General features: G+C 36.6%; 1 non-coding gene across 1 annotated transcript; it reads right to left on the bottom strand.

Annotated features, from left to right (window-relative positions):
* Positions 1-9898: 9898 nt before the first annotated feature.
* Positions 9899-9970, bottom strand: Trnat-agu. Its single transcript has one exon. It is a non-coding gene; the product is annotated as a tRNA-Thr (tRNA).
* Positions 9971-20032: the final 10062 nt, after the last annotated feature.

Raw genomic sequence — 20032 nt, forward strand, 5'->3', positions numbered from 1 at the left:
TTTTTGGAGTATAAACAAAACAAAGCTATTTTTCGCAGAAATTTACGTACTGCCTTTCATACTTATATGTCAAATCAGTTTTCTGAAATTGATAAGTGTGGTGAGATAGATCAAACATTGTTTTGGCAATTGTATAAACGTAAAGTTAATAAACGACCCCAATCACAAACTGAATTAAGGTACAATGGTAAAACCTTACGTGAGCCTGCTGACATTGTAGAGGCATGGGCGTTACATTTTGGTACGATATTTCAAGATAAATCGGATGAATGTTTTGAAACAGGCTTTGAAAATGATATTAACACGCATATTGACAATATTGAGTCCAATGTTAAGTTTGAACAGGATAATTTCCTGAATGACGTCATTACGTCAGTAGAGATATCGACGTCATGCAAGAAACTCAGCACAAATAAAGCTGGAGGGCATGATGGTTTAGTTTATGAGCATTTTAAGTACGGAAGTAATAAACTATTCGAACATATGGCTGCGTTGTTCAATATGATAATAAAAAATGAATACATCCCAAAACAGTGGAAAAAGGGATTAATTGTTACGTTGCACAAAGGTCAAGGGAAAGTAAAAGATGATCCCAATAATTATAGAGGCATCACCCTACTGCCAGTCATGTTTAAGTTATTTGAAATGTCTATATCAAATAGAATCAGCCCAGTCATATGTTCTGATACGTTTCCCAATAAGCAGCAGTCTGCATACCAAAGTAATCTGTGTAGCCTATGCACATCTTTTAACTTACAAGAATGTATTAATTATAATTTAGAAAATGGATCAAATGTATATGTTGCATTTTTAGACAGCAACAAGGCGTTCGACACAGTGTGGCACGCAGGTCTTCTTTTTAAAATACATGAAATTGGACTGAGAGGCAAGATATGGGTTATTCTTAAAGAAATGTATACACATGTAGAAAGTTCAATCTTATTTAATGGCTTAACATCACCTTTGATCAAAATGGAGAGAGGGATTTTGCAAGGGGGATCTTTGTCTGCCAAACTGTACCTAATTTTCATAAACGAATTATTGAATGAAATGGAAAATTGTGGAAACGGCGCAGTTATTGCAGATTTAAAAGTTAACATCCCAACTCAGGCAGATGACATTTGTCTTGTTAGTACAAATTTTCAAAGCCTACAAAAAATGGTTAATATATGTGAAACCTATAGTAAGAAGTGGAGATTCACTTTCTCATCTACGAAAAGTAAAATTGTATTGTTTTCTGAAAAACGCATATCCCATAATATACAAAATGTCTACCTATACAAATTTGTACTGCCTGTAGTTGAAGAAATTAAACATGTCGGAATATTGTTAAACGGCAGAAGAAATTCAGTTGAAAGAACTACTAGAGCATGTTGTAAATTAAAAACTGGTGTTATGTCTCTTCTAAAATCTGGGGCTCATCCCAACGCACTTAACCCTCTCACTGTTGCTAAAATAGTCAAAATTAAAGTGTATCCTTCTGCACTTTTCGGATGTGAACTATGGTTACTCTCCAAAACTGAAGTATTATTATTAGAAAAGGCACAAAATTTTATTGTGAAAAGTATTCAAAGGTTTGAAAAGAGAACTAGGACAGACATGTGTGTATCATTGCTTGGCTGGACTAGTATTGAATCTTATATTAATATCAAGAAATTATTATTTCTGGGACGAATTTATAATATCGATAATAGTATGCTAGTACACAAGATATTTATTACTAGATTTTTTATGTTCATTGTAAACAACGAAAAACAACAGGGATTTATACCCGACATTATTTCTATTTTAAGAAAATATTCATTGTATGAGACTTTTGTTGACTATATAAAGCTAGGGTATTTTCCGGGGAAACTACAATGGAAAAAAAGTGTCTATGAAAATGTATATAGAGTAGAGGAAACTGCATGGTTAGAACGTATGCATAACCACAATGACTTTTTCAGATTTAAATTTATTCATTCTAAGATTAAACCACATTATTTATGGAAATTGGCTATTAAATATCCTCAGTATTATAAATCTATACACTGTATCATAAAATTATGTACAACATCTCGTATGTTGGACCATATGGCTTTATGCCACTACTGTGGTATTTTATACAACGATACTTTAATGCATATAATTCTACATTGTGAAAAGAATACTGCTATTCGTGATAAATTATGGTGTTTTTTATTTAATATGTTGGGTATTGATTTTATTGCGTACCTTCACAATTTATCAGATTTTGAACTAGTTAATGCTTTATTAGGAAGCAAGTTAGACTATGACATGTCTAACGAAGACAACGAATATGTAAGATTAGCAAATGTAAATTTTCTGAATGAAATGCTTAAAAATATAACCCAATTTGCTAACAATTGATGTTTCAATATAATTACTTGTGTGTGAAATAACTTTGTATATGTATATTCAGACTATTCTTGTTTATATGTTGATTGTATGATGTAATTATTCTATTTGTGAATCTTCATTTGTGGAGGAAATAAAGAGAATAATAATAATCGATATATAACTACTGTATTGATATATAACTACTGTATTGATATATAACTACTGTATTGATATGTAACTACGGTATTGATATATAACTACTGTAACTACTCAATCGATATATAACTACTCTATTGATATATAACTACTGTATGGATATATAACTACTATATTGATATATAACTACTGTATTGAAATATAACTACCGTATTGCTACATAACTACTGTATTGATATATAACTACTGTATTGATATATAACTACTGTATTGATATGTAACTACTGTATTGATATATAACTACTGTATTGATATATAACTACTGTATTGATATATAACTACCTTATTGATATATAACTACTGTATTGATATATAACTACTGTATTGATATATAACTACTGTATTGATATATAACTACTGTATTGATATATAACTACTGTATTGATATATAACTACTGTATTGATATATAACTACTGTATTGATATATAACTAATACTGATATATAACTACTGTATTGATATATAACTACTGTATGGATATATAACTACTGTATTGATATATAACTACTGTATTGATATATAACTACTGTATTGATATATAACTACTGTATTGATATATAACTACTGTATTGATATATAACTACTGTATTGATATATAACTACTGTATTGATATATAACTACCGTATCGATATATAACTACATACTGTATTGATATATAACTACTGTATTGATATATAACTACTGTATTGATATATAACTACTGTATTGATATATAACTATTGTATTGATATATAACTACTGTATTGATATATAACTACTGTATTGATATATAACTATTGTATTGATATATAACTACTGTATTGATATATAACTATTGTATTGATATATAACTACTGTATTGATATGTAACTACTGTAACTACTGTATTGATATATAACTACTGTATTGATATATAACTACTGTATCGATATATAACTACTGTATTGATATATAACTACTGTATTGATATATAACTACCTTATTGATACATAACTACTGTATTGATACATAACTACTGTATTGATATATAACTACTGTATTGATATATAACTACTGTATTGATATATAACTACCGTATTGATATATAACTACTGTATTGATATATATCTACTGTATTGATATATAACTACTGTATTGATATATAACTACTGTATTGATATGTAACTACTGTATTGATATATATCTACTGTATTGATATATAACTACTGTATTGATATATAACTACTGTATTGATATGTAACTACTGTATTGATATGTAACTACTGTATTGATATGTAACTACTGTATTGATATGTAACTACTGTATTGATATATAACTACTGTATTGATATATAACTACTGTATTGATATGTAACTACTGTATTGATATATAACTATTGTATTGATATATAACTACTGCATTGATATATAACTACTGTATTTATATATAACTACTCTATTGATATATAACTACTGTATTTATATATAACTACTCTATTGATATATAACTACTGTATTTATATATAACTACTGTATTGATATATAACTACTGTATTGATATATAACTACTGTATTGATATATAACTAATACTGATATATACCTACTGTATTGATATATAACTACTGTATTGATATATATCTACTGTATTGATATATAACTACTGTATTTATATATAACTACTGTATTGATATATAACTACTGTATTGATATATACCTACTGTATCGATATATACCTACTGTATTGATATATAACTATTGTATTGATATATAACTACTGTATGGATATATAACTACTGTATTGATATATAACTATTGTATTGATATATAACTACTGTATTGATATGTAACTACTGTATTGATATATAACTACGGTATTGATATATAACTACTGTATTGATATGTAACTACGGTATTGATATATAACTACTGTAACTACTGTATTGATATATAACTACTGTATTGATATATAACTACTGTATTGATATATAACTACTGTAATTACTGTATTGATATATAACTACTGTATTGATATATAACTACTGTATTGATATGTAACTACTGTAAAAATCTATAAATGTACGAGTTGGGACTTTCACACTCTATAAATGTACGAGTTTGGACTGTCGCACTCTATAAATGTACTAGGTTGGACGGTCACACTCTATAAATGTACTAGGTTGGACTGTCACACTCTATAAATGTACTAGGTTGGACTGTCACACTCTATAAATGTACTAGGTTGGACTGTCACACTCTATAAATGTAATAGGTTGAACTGTCACACTTTATAGATGTACGGGTTTGGATTGTCACACTTATAAATGTACTTGGTACATTCTATAGATACTAGATAATATAACTTCGCTCCATAAACATTCAAAATAAATTACTATACTCTACAAATGTACCAAATTAGACTACTACATTCTATTAATATACTAAGCTGAAATCAAGTACGCCTATTACTTATACGAGTACTCTCCCTTCTTACTCGATAGGATTATTAAAGATATATAAGCTTGCTTATTTTGCACCGTTTATCAATTAAAAACAGCATTCGTATTTCAGTAAATTTAGAGAATGTCTATTATGTTTTGAAGTGATTTCGTTAGAATTAAAATCGATACGTTGGACGGCACTGTTGTTACTGTAATACAACAAATCATGCTATACTTTTGGTGGTTCAGTTTGCCCGAATAGCGTTAGTTACATATAGTATGGACAAAATATGCTTAAAATCCTATGCATTTTCAAAAATTAATTTCGGATATACTCTAACAATGTAATATAGGAGTATATATACAAAAGTGCGTTAGTCAAAGAATAAGGCGTCGCACTTGTTTCAAATTACTTTACACGCGAGGGAACCTTGCGCAAGAAGACCGTGCGAGACCCGTAAATTCGTTGGCGTTTTTGTTTGTTTGTTTTTGTTTTTATATAACTCACGTAGAGGAACTATAGGGACAGGCTGTGACCAGGGATTATACTTTTATCAAATAAAAGTTGGTCATTTGGCAGAAGAAATTGAAGTAACTTTTAAAGTGACACACTGTAGGCAGTATGGGATGTAAATCGGGTTGATGCCCACTAACAGTGATTGTATATAGGTTACAGTAGACTTTGCCTCATTACTGTAGGTCACGGCTCAATGGCCAACCCAGCTCTCCTGATCACTGGTTCATTAGAAGGATTACTGGTGAGTGGAGGTGAGGATCTTACCTCATAGCCACTTTGTTAACGTCCAGTAATGGCCAACTGGACATAATTACACACACATGGGTCACATTTAATTGGACAAAATCCCACGAAGGAATGTTAAGGTGTCTCTACCACTGACCACTTGACCGAGGCAGTATTATATATAAATCGACATGTTCGGTACCAACAGATATGTCAGAAAGTATGTACATACTCTATATGTACAAAGTCTTACAGTTACTTCAGAATAAGATAAAATAAAACAAAATAAAATCTCTGTATAATGTTGTTTGTTTTTTACGGTACAAAAATTGTATCCCCCCCCTAGCTGGAAATATCCTAGATGTGTATAATGTTAGCTTATAATAGACTGTAAACGAAATGATTATTTTCATTCTTCTTAACAAATGATTTGTTTTATTTTTGCTTCATGTTTGTCGTGAAACAAAAAATTTAAAAAAAAAATCAATAACTGATTTAGTCTCCAATCACAAAATCTGTAATAACCATTCAAATGTGTTGTTTGTTATATCTCAACCAAAATCTCCAGTTGATAAAATCGAAAGAATAACAATATCCATGGGAAATCCTGAGACATCAAACGTCAATAGGAAATGTACTGTAATTGAAATTCAAATCATATCAATTTATTTAAAATTCCAAACAAATCGAAACGCAACTTCATAAGGCATCTTGTCAATAGGAACAAACTCAACAATGCAATCTCAATAGACACAAACCTAAACAATGAAATGTCAATAGGCACAAACCTAAACAATGTCATGTCAACAGGCACAAACCTAAACAATGTCATGTCAACAGGCACAAACCTAAACAATGTCATGTCAATAGACACAAACCTAAACAATGTCATGTCAATAGGCACAAACCTAAACAATGTCATGTCAATAGGCACAAACCTAAACAATGTCATGTCAACAGGCACAAACCTAAACAATGTCATTTAAACAGGCACAAACCTAAACAATGTCATGTCAATAGACACAAACCTAAACAATGTCATGTCAATAGACACAAACCTAAACAATGTCATGTCAATAGACACAAACCTAAACAATGTCATGTCAACAGGCACAAACCTAAACAATGTCATGTCAATAGGCACAAACCTAAACAATGTCATGTCAATAGACACAAACCTAAACAATGTCATGTCAACAGGCACAAACCTAAACAATGTCATGTCAATAGGCACAAACCTAAACAATGAAATGTCAACAGGCACAAACCTAAACAATGTCATGTCGATGGGCACAAACGTAAACAATGCAATATCAAAAGGCACAATCACTAAAAAGACTAAAATATTTAACAATATATAGACAACTCTATGTATCATTTCGCTGTACATGGAACTATGTTCACTTGTAGCCTGTCAATGTCGCATCATTATCAACATAGCTATATGGTGATCTAGTCACTGCGTCATTTAATGTCTATACGCCATTGATATATGTCATAGGACATTTAACATGAAAACATGTAATTACATTTACGATTAATCAGTACAAAATCGCCTCACTTTATAACATAGCAAGGGACACCTGTCGCTAACAAAGACCTCTGACCTCTGACCTTAGACCTTGTGCATATGTATACAAAGAACAATTCATGGACGACTTAAAATAAGTCAGAAGAAAAGTAGACGAGCAGACAAATAGCGATTGAATTATTCTTGTCGCCGAAACATTAATTTACACGAAGTGGTGTTAGTGGCGGTCAATAGAATACGCTGCAGATTCCATTTACGAGAGTAGAACATTGGCTGTGTATTAACATATAAACGTCTGATATCGACGATGACACTCGGCAGGCTAGTCGGCCCAATTAACCCCAATAACAGTAGTAGTTCAGGCGCGTTTGATCAAATACCTCGACAACGTTGTGGAATTCGTTCGATTTGATGTAAATGGATAAATTGGTATCAGTTTCGGAAACCAATGCTCTCATGATAAAAAGTAGCGCATCACTATAGGGTATGCACCCGTCATCAGTCTATGTGCTGAGAGTGTATCCTGGTCGGGGAGCATTTTGTCCGCTCCTGTGTGCGAAGACAGATCTATATATATCCAGTCAATTTCTTTATTGACTATGGACCATACGGTCCAAAGTTACATATTATTATGGAGTACGGGTTAAAGATGGTATAGAACAGTAATACAAAGTGGAGTACGGGTTAAAGATGGTATAGAACAGTAATACAAAGTGGAGTACGGGTTATAGATGGTATAGAACAGTAATACAAAGTGGAGTACGGGTTATAGATGGTATAGAACAGTAATACAAAGTGGAGTACGGGTTATAGATGGTATAGAACAGTAATACAAAGTGGAGTACGGGTTAAAGATGGTATAGAACAGTAATACAAAGTGGAGTACGGGTTATAGATGGTATAGAACAGTAAAACAAAGTGGAGTACGGGTTAAGATGGTATAGAACAGTAATACAAAGTGGAGTACGGGTTATAGATGGTATAGAACAGTAATACAAAGTGGAGTACGGGTTAAAGATGGTATAGAACAGTAATACAAAGTGGAGTACGGGTTATAGATGGTATAGAACAGTAATACAAAGTGGAGTACGGGTTAAAGATGGTATAGAACAGTGATACAAAGTGGAGTACGGGTTATAGATGGTATAGAACAGTAATACAAAGTGGAGTACGGGTTATAGATGGTATAGAACAGTAATACAAAGTGGAGTACGGGTTAAAGATGGTATAGAACAGTAATACAAAGTGGAGTACGGGTTATAGATGGTATAGAACAGTAATACAAAGTGGAGTACGGGTTAAAGATGGTATAGAACAGTAATACAAAGTGGAGTACGGGTTATAGATGGTATAGAACAGTGATACAAAGTGGAGTACGGGTTATAGATGGTATAGAACAGTAATACAAAGTGGAGTACGGGTTATAGATGGTATAGAACAGTAATACACGTACAAAGTGGAGTACGGGTTAAAGATGGTATAGAACAGTAATACAAAGTGGAGTACGGGTTATAGATGGTATAGAACAGTAATACAAAGTGGAGTACGGGTTATAGATGGTATAGAACAGTAATACACGTACAAAGTGGAGTACGGGTTATAGATGGTATAGAACAGTAATACAAAGTGGAGTACGGTTATAGATGGTATAGAACAGTAATACAAAGTGGAGTAGGGTTATAGATGGTATAGAACAGTGATACAAAGTGGAGTACGGGTTATAGATGGTATAGAACAGTAATACAAAGTGGAGTACGGGTTATAGATGGTATAGAACAGTAATACAAAGTGGAGTACGGGTTATAGATGGTATAGAACAGTAATACAAAGGGGAGTACGGGTTCAAGATGGTATAGAACAGTAATACAAAGTGGAGTACGGGTTATAGATGGTATAGAACAGTAATACAAAGTGGAGTACGGGTTAAAGATGGTATAGAACAGTAATACAAAGTGGAGTACGGGTTATAGATGGTATAGAACAGTAATACAAAGTGGAGTACGGGTTATAGATGATATAGAACAGTAATACAAAGTGGAGTACGGGTTATAGATGGTATAGAACAGTAATACAAAGTGGAGTACGGGTTATAGATGGTATAGAACAGTAATACAAAGTGGAGTACGGGTTATAGATGGTATAGAACAGTAATACAAAGTGGAGTACGGGTTATAGATGGTATAGAACAGTAATACAAAGTGGAGTACGGGTTATAGATGGTATAGAACAGTAATACAAAGTGGAGTACGGGTTATAGATGGTATAGAACAGCAATACAAAGTGGAGTACGGGTTATAGATGGTATAGAACAGTAATACAAAGTGGAGTACGGGTTATAGATGGTATAGAACAGTAATACAAAGTGGAGTACGGGTTAAAGATGGTATAGAACAGTAATACAAAGTGGAGTACGGGTTAAAGATGGTATAGAACAGTAATACAAAGTGGAGTACGGGTTAAAGATGTACAGATCGGATCTTATCGTTGTCTGTCTTTGCGTCCGCTTCTATTGGGTTAGATATGTTACAGTCTGTCTATTTTTGATTTCCGTCCGTCGGTGTGAAGGCATGGTTAGTTCTCCCACTCCTGAATGTCACTATTTTGACTGGTATAAACGAGGTTTGTATCCGTCCGTTCCTCCTGTCATTATGTAGTAGGAGTGGAAACTGCACGGCCAGACCGGGGTTCGAACCCGGGACCTCCGAACACTAGCCGGATGCTCTACCAACTGAGCTACCTGGTCGCCGATGATCGACCCGTGTCTATGTATGTAGACTCTTTGTGCCGTCGGTCTGTGTTTTGATGTATATTTTTATTGAGGACTTCTGTGGTCGAAAGCGTATTGTTGCCCAGTTACGTTTTTTCTTCAGTTTCCATCTATTATAATTCGTAAGTATCTCGATATCTGTGAGAATTTTTTTTAATCTGTCTATTCGTCACGTTCTGTGTGTGAAGTTTAACCTCGTTGATCGTCCTTCAGTCTGTCTCGTAGCATGAGGAATGTCTCTCCGTCCGTTCCGTTTATAAAAAAAAAACTTCATTAACTCAAATTCGGTCGATGTCCGTCGTACGTCCGTTTTTGTTTGTGAGTTATGGACTAGTGTAGTTCGTAACCCTATCCGTTTGTGGGGTTTATTTCCAAATACTATATATAACAATGGTATCTGAGGATCTAACAATCGACGCGACGTAACGAACTATCTTCTCAGTATCCATATAATTTTCTATTAAATTCCTTTTCCTAAATCGGGAGCATTCATTCAGTCTGAACAAGAGCATACCCAAACACGACGAACAGCATAAAGGAGTTTGAAATGTTTGCTTGTTTGTGTTTAACGTCCTATTAAAAGCTAGGCCAGGTTTTGGAGGTGGAGGAATGCCGGAGTACCCGGAGAAGAACCACCGACCTACGGTAAGTACCTGGCAACTGCCCCACGAAGGTTTCGAACTCGCACCCCTAGAGGTGGAGGGCTAGTGATTAAGTGTCGGGACACCTTAACCACTCGAATACCGCGGCCCCATTTCAAAATGTGACACCGACATATCTTTTTATCGTAAACGAAGTCGTATGAAAATAACCTTTAAGGTAATAATTGAATTGCTTTATCGATAACAGATCATTGACTGATGTGGGTTGTCATACCTTTGACAATTCACAGTAAAGTGTGGCTGGCCGGATTCCGGACGGTGAGGGTGCCGCATTGATGTTTAAGATGACTACTCGTGACACTGCGGTCCTTACCGGGAGTGTGTTATCAAAGATAGGTCGGAAAATTGGAATTGAATTATCAAGATGGTTTTTATCGCTTCTAATGTTTGATTTTTAAATGCATGCAATCAAGTTATTTTCATTACAGCGCAGCATTATGTGCTATACCAGAAGAGATACGGCAGCCTTACGATGCCAGGCGACTCGACGATACCACACGGCCCGTCGGTATGTACTGTTTCACGGGTGTCATGTGACATAACGATGTCGTACTCCACAGTTACAGGGGGAGGGGGCTTATAATGCCATTGTACAATGTACTCATGATGTCAAGCTATCGATGTTATCCGAACTGTTAACTTGAAGCGTGCGATGCTGAACTGTCTCCCGATGGTGTGTGATACTGAACTGTCTCCCGATGGTGTGTGATACTGACCTATCTCCCGATGGTGTGCGATACTGACCTATCTCCCGATGGTGTGCGATACTGACCTATCTCCCGATGGTGTGCGATACTGACCTATCTCCCGATGGTGTGTGATACTGACCTATCTCCCGATGGTGTGTGATACTGACCTATCTCCCGATGGTGTGCGTCCTCTGTCGCGTGATTTCAATGCCAGTACAATCCTATTTGGATTTGTGATAACTCACAAGATCGATATATCGCGTTTTCTTGTGATATCAAGTGTGTTTGATATAAACAACTAAATAGGTCGGATAACCTTCCTTATTTCATTTTCAATCCACAAAGCTTCGCTCTGTTCATTATCTTTATGATCAGGATTTTAACCCACCATTTCTAATCGTAACGTTAGTCCGAGGTTTAACTATTAGTGTTTACACAAGAAATGCTTGCGAGTTGTTCGGAATTCTCGAACAAGGTAAAAATGTATTGAAATCAATTTTTAAATCATTTTTGTTCAAAAGTAATTGTTTCTTTCAGGTGTTACCTTGTCTACTAATGGGTCCCAGTTCTCAGCTCACATGACACGGTATTGAGAGTAAACAAACATCCTCGTTTAAATAGTAAATAAGTAAACATGAGTATTTGAATTTGTGATCCATCATAACAAGTATGGAAGATCTACAACGTGTGTGTGATAAGGGGAGATAACTGAACAATAACATTTAAGTTAGATTAACATAGACCTGTAATGACGAGGGTCTGTAATGACGAGGGTCTGTAACATAGACCTGTAATGTCCAGGGCCTGTAACATAGACCTGTAATGACGAGGGTCTGTAATGACGAGGGCATGTAACACAGACCTGTTATGACCAGGGTCTGTAACACAGACCTGTAATGACGAGGGCATGTAACACAGACCTGTAATGACGAGGGTCTGTAATGACGAGGGCATGTAACACAGACCTGTAATGTCCAGGGCCTGTAATGACGAGAGTCTGTAATGACGAGGGTCTGTAATGACGAGGGTCTGTAACACAGACCTGTAATGACGATGGTCTGTAACACAGACCTTTAATGTCCAGGGCATGTAACACAGACCTGTAATGACGAGGGTCTGTAACACAGACCTTTAATGACGAGGGCATGTAACACAGACCTGTAATGACGAGGGTCTGTAACACAGACCTGTAATGACGAGGGTCTGTAACACAGACCTGTAATGTCGGGGGTCTGTAACATAGACATGTAATGACGAGAGTCTGTAATGACGAGGGTCTGTAATGACAAGGGTCTGTAACACAGGCCTGTAATGACGAGGGCATGTAACACAGACCTGTAATGACGAGGGTCTGTAACACAGACCTGTAATGACGAGGGTCTGTAACACAGACCTGTAATGTCGAGGGTCTGTAACATAGACATGTAATGACGAGAGTCTGTAATGACGAGGGTCTGTAATGACGAGGGTCTGTAACACAGACCTGTAATGACGAGAGTCTGTAATGACGAGGGTCTGTAATGACGAGGGTCTGTAACAGAGACCTGTAATGACGAGGGTCTGTAACACAGACCTGTAATGTCGGGGGTCTGTAACATAGACATGTAATGACGAGAGTCTGTAATGACGAGGGTCTGTAATGACGAGGGTCTGTAACACAGACCTGTAATGACGAGAGTCTGTAATGACGAGGGTCTGTAATGACGAGGGTCTGTAACACAGACCTGTAATGACGAGGGCATGTAACACAGACCTGTAATGACGAGGGTCTGTAACACAGACCTGTAATGTCGAGGGTCTGTAACATAGACATGTAATGACGAGAGTCTGTAATGACGAGGGTCTGTAATGACGAGGGTCTGTAACACAGACCTGTAATGACGAGAGTCTGTAATGACGAGGGTCTGTAATGACGAGGGTCTGTAACAGAGACCTGTAATGACGAGGGTCTGTAACACAGACCTGTAATGACAAGGGCATGTAACACAGACCTGTAATGACGAGGGTCTGTAACACAGACCTGTAATGACGAGGGTCTGTAACACAGACCTGTAATGTCGAGGGTCTGTAACATAGACATGTAATGACGAGAGTCTGTAATGACGAGGGTCTGTAATGACGAGGGTCTGTAACACGGACCTGTAATGACGAGGGTCTGTAACACAGACCTGTAATGACGAGGGCATGTAACACAGACATGTAATGACGAGGGTCTGTAACACAGACCTGTAATGACGAGGGTCTGTAATGACGAGGGTCTGTAACACAGACCTGTAATGACGAGGGTCTGTAATGACGAGGCTCTGTAACACAGACCTGCAATGACGAGGGGCTGTAACACAGACATGTAATGACGAGGGGCTGTAACATAGACATGTAATGACGAGGGTCTGTAACACAGACCTGTAATGACGAGGGTCTGTAACACAGACCTGTAATGACGAGGGTCTGTAACACAGACCTGTAATGACGAGGGGCTGTAACACAGACCTGTAATGACGAGGGTCTGTAATGACGAGGGTCTGTAACACAGACCTGTAATGACGAGGGTCTGTAATGACGAGGGGCTGTAACACAGACCTGTAATGACGAGGGTCTGTAACACAGACCTGTAATGACGAGGGCCTGTAACACAGACCTGTAATGCCTGTAATACAGACATGTTATGACACAAACATGGAGATAGTCTTGACATGGATTCCTGGGCTATTCCGTATACATATAGACTTCCGATATACTAACAATTTGTTTGCTAGCAACAGTGTCATGGTCATATATACTGTATCCATGTTACTATTTGACTATCCAGACCAGCGAGGGGTACCAAAGGCTTCCGTAATATACGGCATGTTCCTTTATACACTGGAGAAAATTACGAATCTCATAGTCACGAAATTCAAAGGGGGGAAATGGTTTCCAATTTGAAAATAAAACGTCCATTAGAAATTGATTTTGACTAAAGATGAAATTAAGCTATAGGATCTAAATTAAGGCTATACACGACGGTATTGTACACTGCGCAACCCGACATCATAGAACTGCTGTATGTCGTTCCCAATCAGGGGGTAAGGTCCCTCATGAGACACTGACATAGAATTGCTGTATGTCGTCCCCAATCAGGGGGGAAGGTCCCTCATGAGACACTGACACAGAACTGCTGTATGGCGTTCCAATCAGTCAATCAGGGGGGAAAGGTCCCTCATGAGACACTGACATAGAACTGCTGTATGGCGTTCACAATCAGGGGGGAAAGTCCCTCATGAGACACTGACACAGAACTGCTGTATGGCGTTCCCAATCACGGGGGAAAGTCCCTCCTGAGACACTGACACAGAACTGCTGTATGGCGTTCCCAATCAGTTCCAAATCAGGGGGAAGGTACCTCACAAGACACTGACACAGAACTGCTGTATGGCGTTCCCAATCACGGGGGAAAGTCCCTCATGAGACACTGACACAGAACTGCTGTATGGCGTTCCCAATCACGGGGGAAAGTCCCTCCTGAGAAACTGACACAGAACTGCTGTATGGCGTCCCCAATCGGGGGGAAGGTCCCTCATGAGACACTGACACAGAACTGCTGTATGTCGTTCCCAATCACGGGGGAAGGTCCCTCCTGAGAAACTGACACAGAACTGCTGTATGGCGTCCCCAATCAGGGGGGAAGGTCCCTCATGAGACGCTAACATAGAACTGCTGTATGGTTAAGTATAGCTTAACCTCAAGTATAACAGGTTGTTTTAATGTAAACCCCAAATATAGCTGGTTTTTGTTGTAAACCCTAACTATACACTGTAGCTGGTTTTTGTGGCAAGGATAAACATCAAGTATAACTGGTTTTTGTTTTAAAGATAAACCTCAGGTATAGACGTTTTTTGTTGTAAGGATAAACCTCAAGTATAACCGGTTTTTGTTTAACCGGTTTTTTGTTGTAAGGATAAACCTCAAGTATAACCGGTTTTTTGTTGTAAGGATAAACCTCAAGTATAACCGGTTTTTTGTTGTAAGGATAAACCTCAAGTATAACCGGTTTTTTGTTGTAAGGATAAACCTCAAGTATAAACGGCTTTTGTTGTAACCATAAACCCCAGGTATAACCGGTTTTTTGTTATAAAGACAAATCTCAAGTATAGCGGACTTTTGTTGTAAGGATTAACCTAAAGTATAGCTGTGTTTTGGTTATAAAGAGAAATCTCAAGTATAGCTGGTTTTTGTTGTTATGATAAACCACGATTATAGCTGGTTTTTGTTGTTATGATAAACCACGATTATAGCTGGTTTTTGTTGTTATGATAAACCACGATTATAGCTGGTTTTTCTCCGAGTACTTATGTTATGGTTCAAGAAACATGAAAAGCGAGTACTTGAGTTTAGAATATCAAAAACAGTAAAATGTTATACAAAACGAACTTATACATAATCAAGGTACTTTTCACATTAGAAACCACATAAATAAATAAATAAATATATATATATATATATATATATATATATAGTAAAGCCATCCCTTATTTCTCCATGTCTGTGTCTTTTATATGAAAGTCTTCATGGTTCATTGATCTCCATGGAAACGTGGTCATAGTATGTCGAAATGATGTACATTTGTATATAAAACAAGTTATTTAAATTGGAACCATGCAGTAGATGTATTAATATAACTAGAAAAAATCAAATAACACCAGCTGAACACGTTTCTTATTTTGGTACCCTATCGTTTACATTTTGACATAAAGTTTATTTTAATTTTAGTTTTGTCTCAACTGAAGAACTGCGAAAATTTTCATTACGAAATTCAGCTTTGTGATATGTAAAGAGTGACAATTCTGTAGTGAAGAGGTTACTTTCACCTACTGGAAATGTAAATAAAATCGTCCAATAATGGTAAACATGTATTTATAATAATAGTGCATGATAATCTTGTAAACCCCACAATTACAACTTCAGTTGTGACAATCAAAATATGTAAATTGTATCTTTCGATCAACTATCTGGTAATTTTTATATTCAGGACGGGTTTCTGTGATGTTAATCTCTTTTTAGCACCCATCACCTCCAACCTGAAGTTCATGCCAACGTAATAAACTAGAATTGTTTTCGTAACATAGACAGGCATAAAGAAAGTTTTGTTTATTTCAATTATTAATTGCAATCATTTAAAAATAGGTCTGGGATATGTTTTATTGAAAAATTGCTTATATTCATGGGAAAATATCGAAGTAAAAAAACTGCGGTTTGATATAGCGCAACTTCCGGCTTCGTTTTTGCCGGGGAGAGATGCATGTGCTCGAGAGAAACAGAACTGTTACTTGAAGATAACTGGTAAATCGTCCAGGTTACTAGGTTAGACTTGATGGTATAATTGTATGGTCTAGGGCGTATCGATCTCCTGTACTCGATATCTAATTATGACAATACTTGTCATTCACAATGGCGACCATCTTTCCCATTCGCTTTAAAAAAATTGTTGTCAAATTGTCTCAAAAGTAGCAAAGAACGATAATGTTAAGCCCGTATGCACTGTCATGAATATTACAAATGCAAAATATATTGTTTCCGTAGTTGAAAACTGCTGTCCGACAAAGTTTTTGTTTCCCAATGACACATTGACAGAAATGTAATGGAACTGTACTTATTTCCCATACCACTTCTAATAGTGGGCCATCTATTTCAATATACTGTATGTCTTATCCGAAATCATAGTCTTGTCGCCAACTGTATACAATGTTACTGATCTCATTAGCTCATTCGCGGGGCTATGTCAACGCCATAGACTAACAAATAAACAATGATCACGTGATCCAGGCAAAGCATCTTAGACACCCAGATGTTTTCATAACATCCTGTCCCAGTCTTTATGCACGCTACTGCTCGAAGCATTCCTAAGACTTGGACGACGACATAAGCTTCTCATTAATTCGACTTTTCTCGTACAATTAGCATCAAGCGTAGGCAGCGCCGTAATGAGCTGAAAATTTATATACCGAACCAATCATCGGCCATTGTAAGCAAACAATCTCATTTTCCCATCGCGATAACTAATTATTTTTCGCGATTCATTCTATGCCATCCAGCTCCGAGCTTTGGGGGTAATTGGCAATTACGGTAACGATAAGAGCTCCATGGAGACCTAAGAAATGAAAACTCTCATTATAACCTAGACAAAATTGGTTTCAAATTAATTATTTAGACTTCGTCTGAATAATAAATTTTTCGGCTATATATGAAATATTTAGTATGATAGGAACTATAGAATGTTACTCACAAAGACCAAACTCACTGGAAATAAAATTCTGAAGACAAATATGGTTTATTAATTAATTCCATACATCGACCTCGTCTACTCATTGGCGTTCTTCGTCGACTAATCTACTTTCTAAAAAGAGCGCTGTGTTGACACATTTGGTACGTGTATAGTAGCAGTTGACGTGATAAACCTGTACCATACACAATAACGATACTTTGTGATTCTCGTACTAACTTATATCAAAATTATATATATCAACAGGCTTAAAACAAAACAAACAGATTCTCATACCAACTTATATCACAATCATATATATCAACAGGCTTAAAACAAAACAAACAGATTTTCCATGCTATCGTAGCTTGTACATATTGTGTACGTCTATTATTTTAGATAAATGCCACATTAAATATATATCTACAACCAGATGGAAGCAGCAAATCCCACTTTCACGTTTTTCTCCCTTTTTATTGATTGCAGTGTATTTAATTATTTGATCATATTGTTGTGTTATAGCATGTCTATGTTGTTATATTACGTCCACTTATATATAAAAGTGTCAGATTTATATAAGTGTCTTGACACTTGTTTCTGATTCCTTTTTGTATAATTGATGTATTGTATATATATTGTTAAATGGAAATCGACAACACAGTTTAAACTAAACACAACTTGTATACTATTGTTTGAAGCTTGCATCATGTCGAATACAATATGTTATAGACATTACAGTTTATGTATTATGCATGTAGTATAATTGTATTAACATAATTGTTTTTAGTTCTTTTGTATTTTGCTAATTGGACATTTTTTCCAAATTTTGTTATTCGGGACCTGTTATGAATCTACGTGTACTTCAGTAAAAACTTTTATATCTTTATACCACTACTCGTCACACGGAATTCACCTTAGATTATACCACCGCTCGTCACACGGAATTCACCTTAGAATATACCACTGCTCGTCACACGGAATTCACCTTAGATTATACCACCGCTCGTCACACGGAATTCACCTTAGAATATACCACCGCTCGTCACACGGAATTCACCTTAGAATATACCACCGCTCGTCACACGAAATTCACCTTAGATTATACCACCGCTCGTCACACGGAATTCACCTTAGATTATACCACTGCTCGTCACACGGAATTCACCTTAGATTATACCACCGCTCGTCACACCGAATTCACCTTAGATTATACCACCGCTCGTCACACGGAATTCACCTTAGATTATACCACCGCTCGTCACACGGAATTCACTTTAGATTATACCACTACTCGTCACACGGAATTCACCTTAGATTATACCACTGCTCGTCACACGGAATTCACCTTAGATTATACCACCGCTCGTCACACGGAATTCACCTTAGATTATACCACTGCTCGTCACACGGAATTCACCTTAGATTATACCACCGCTCGTCACACCGAATTCATCTTAGATTATACCACCGCTCGTCACACCGAATTCATCTTAGATTATACCACTGCTCGTCACACGGAATTCACCTTAGAATATACCACTGCTCGTCACACGGAATTCACCTTAGATTATACCACCGCTCGTCACACCGAATTCATCTTAGATTATACCACTGCTCGTCACACGGAATTCACCTTAGAATATACCACTGCTCGTCACACGGAATTCACCTTAGATTATACCACCGCTCGTCACACCGAATTCACCTTAGATTATACCACCGCTCGTCACACGGAATTCACCTTAGATTATACCACCGCTCGTCACACGGAATTCACTTTAGATTATACCACTACTCGTCACACGGAATTCACCTTAGATTATACCACTGCTCGTCACACGGAATTCACCTTAGATTATACCACTGCTCGTCACACGGAATTCACCTTAGATTATACCACCGCTCGTCACACCGAATTCATCTTAGATTATACCACCGCTCGTCACACCGAATTCATCTTAGATTATACCACTGCTCGTCACACCGAATTCATCTTAGATTATACCACCGCTCGTCACACCGAATTCATCTTAGATTATACCACCGCTCGTCACACCGAATTCATCTTAGATTATACCACTACTCGTCACACGGAATTCACCTTAGATTATACCACTGCTCGTCACACGGAATTCACCTTAGATTATACCACCGCTCGTCACACGGAATTCACCTTAGAATATACCACCGCTCGTCACACGGAATTCACCTTAGAATATACCACCGCTCGTCACACGAAATTCACCTTAGATTATACCACCGCTCGTCACACGGAATTCACCTTAGATTATACCACCGCTCGTCACACGGAATTCACCTTAGAATATACCACCGCTCGTCACACCGAATTCACCTTAGATTATACCACCGCTCGTCACACGGAATTCACCTTAGATTATACCACTGCTCGTCACACGGAATTCACCTTAGAATATACCACCGCTCGTCA

Source organism: Pecten maximus, chromosome 2, assembly GCF_902652985.1.
Source record: "Pecten maximus chromosome 2, xPecMax1.1, whole genome shotgun sequence".
In the NCBI taxonomy this organism is placed as follows: Eukaryota; Metazoa; Mollusca; class Bivalvia; order Pectinida; family Pectinidae; genus Pecten; species Pecten maximus.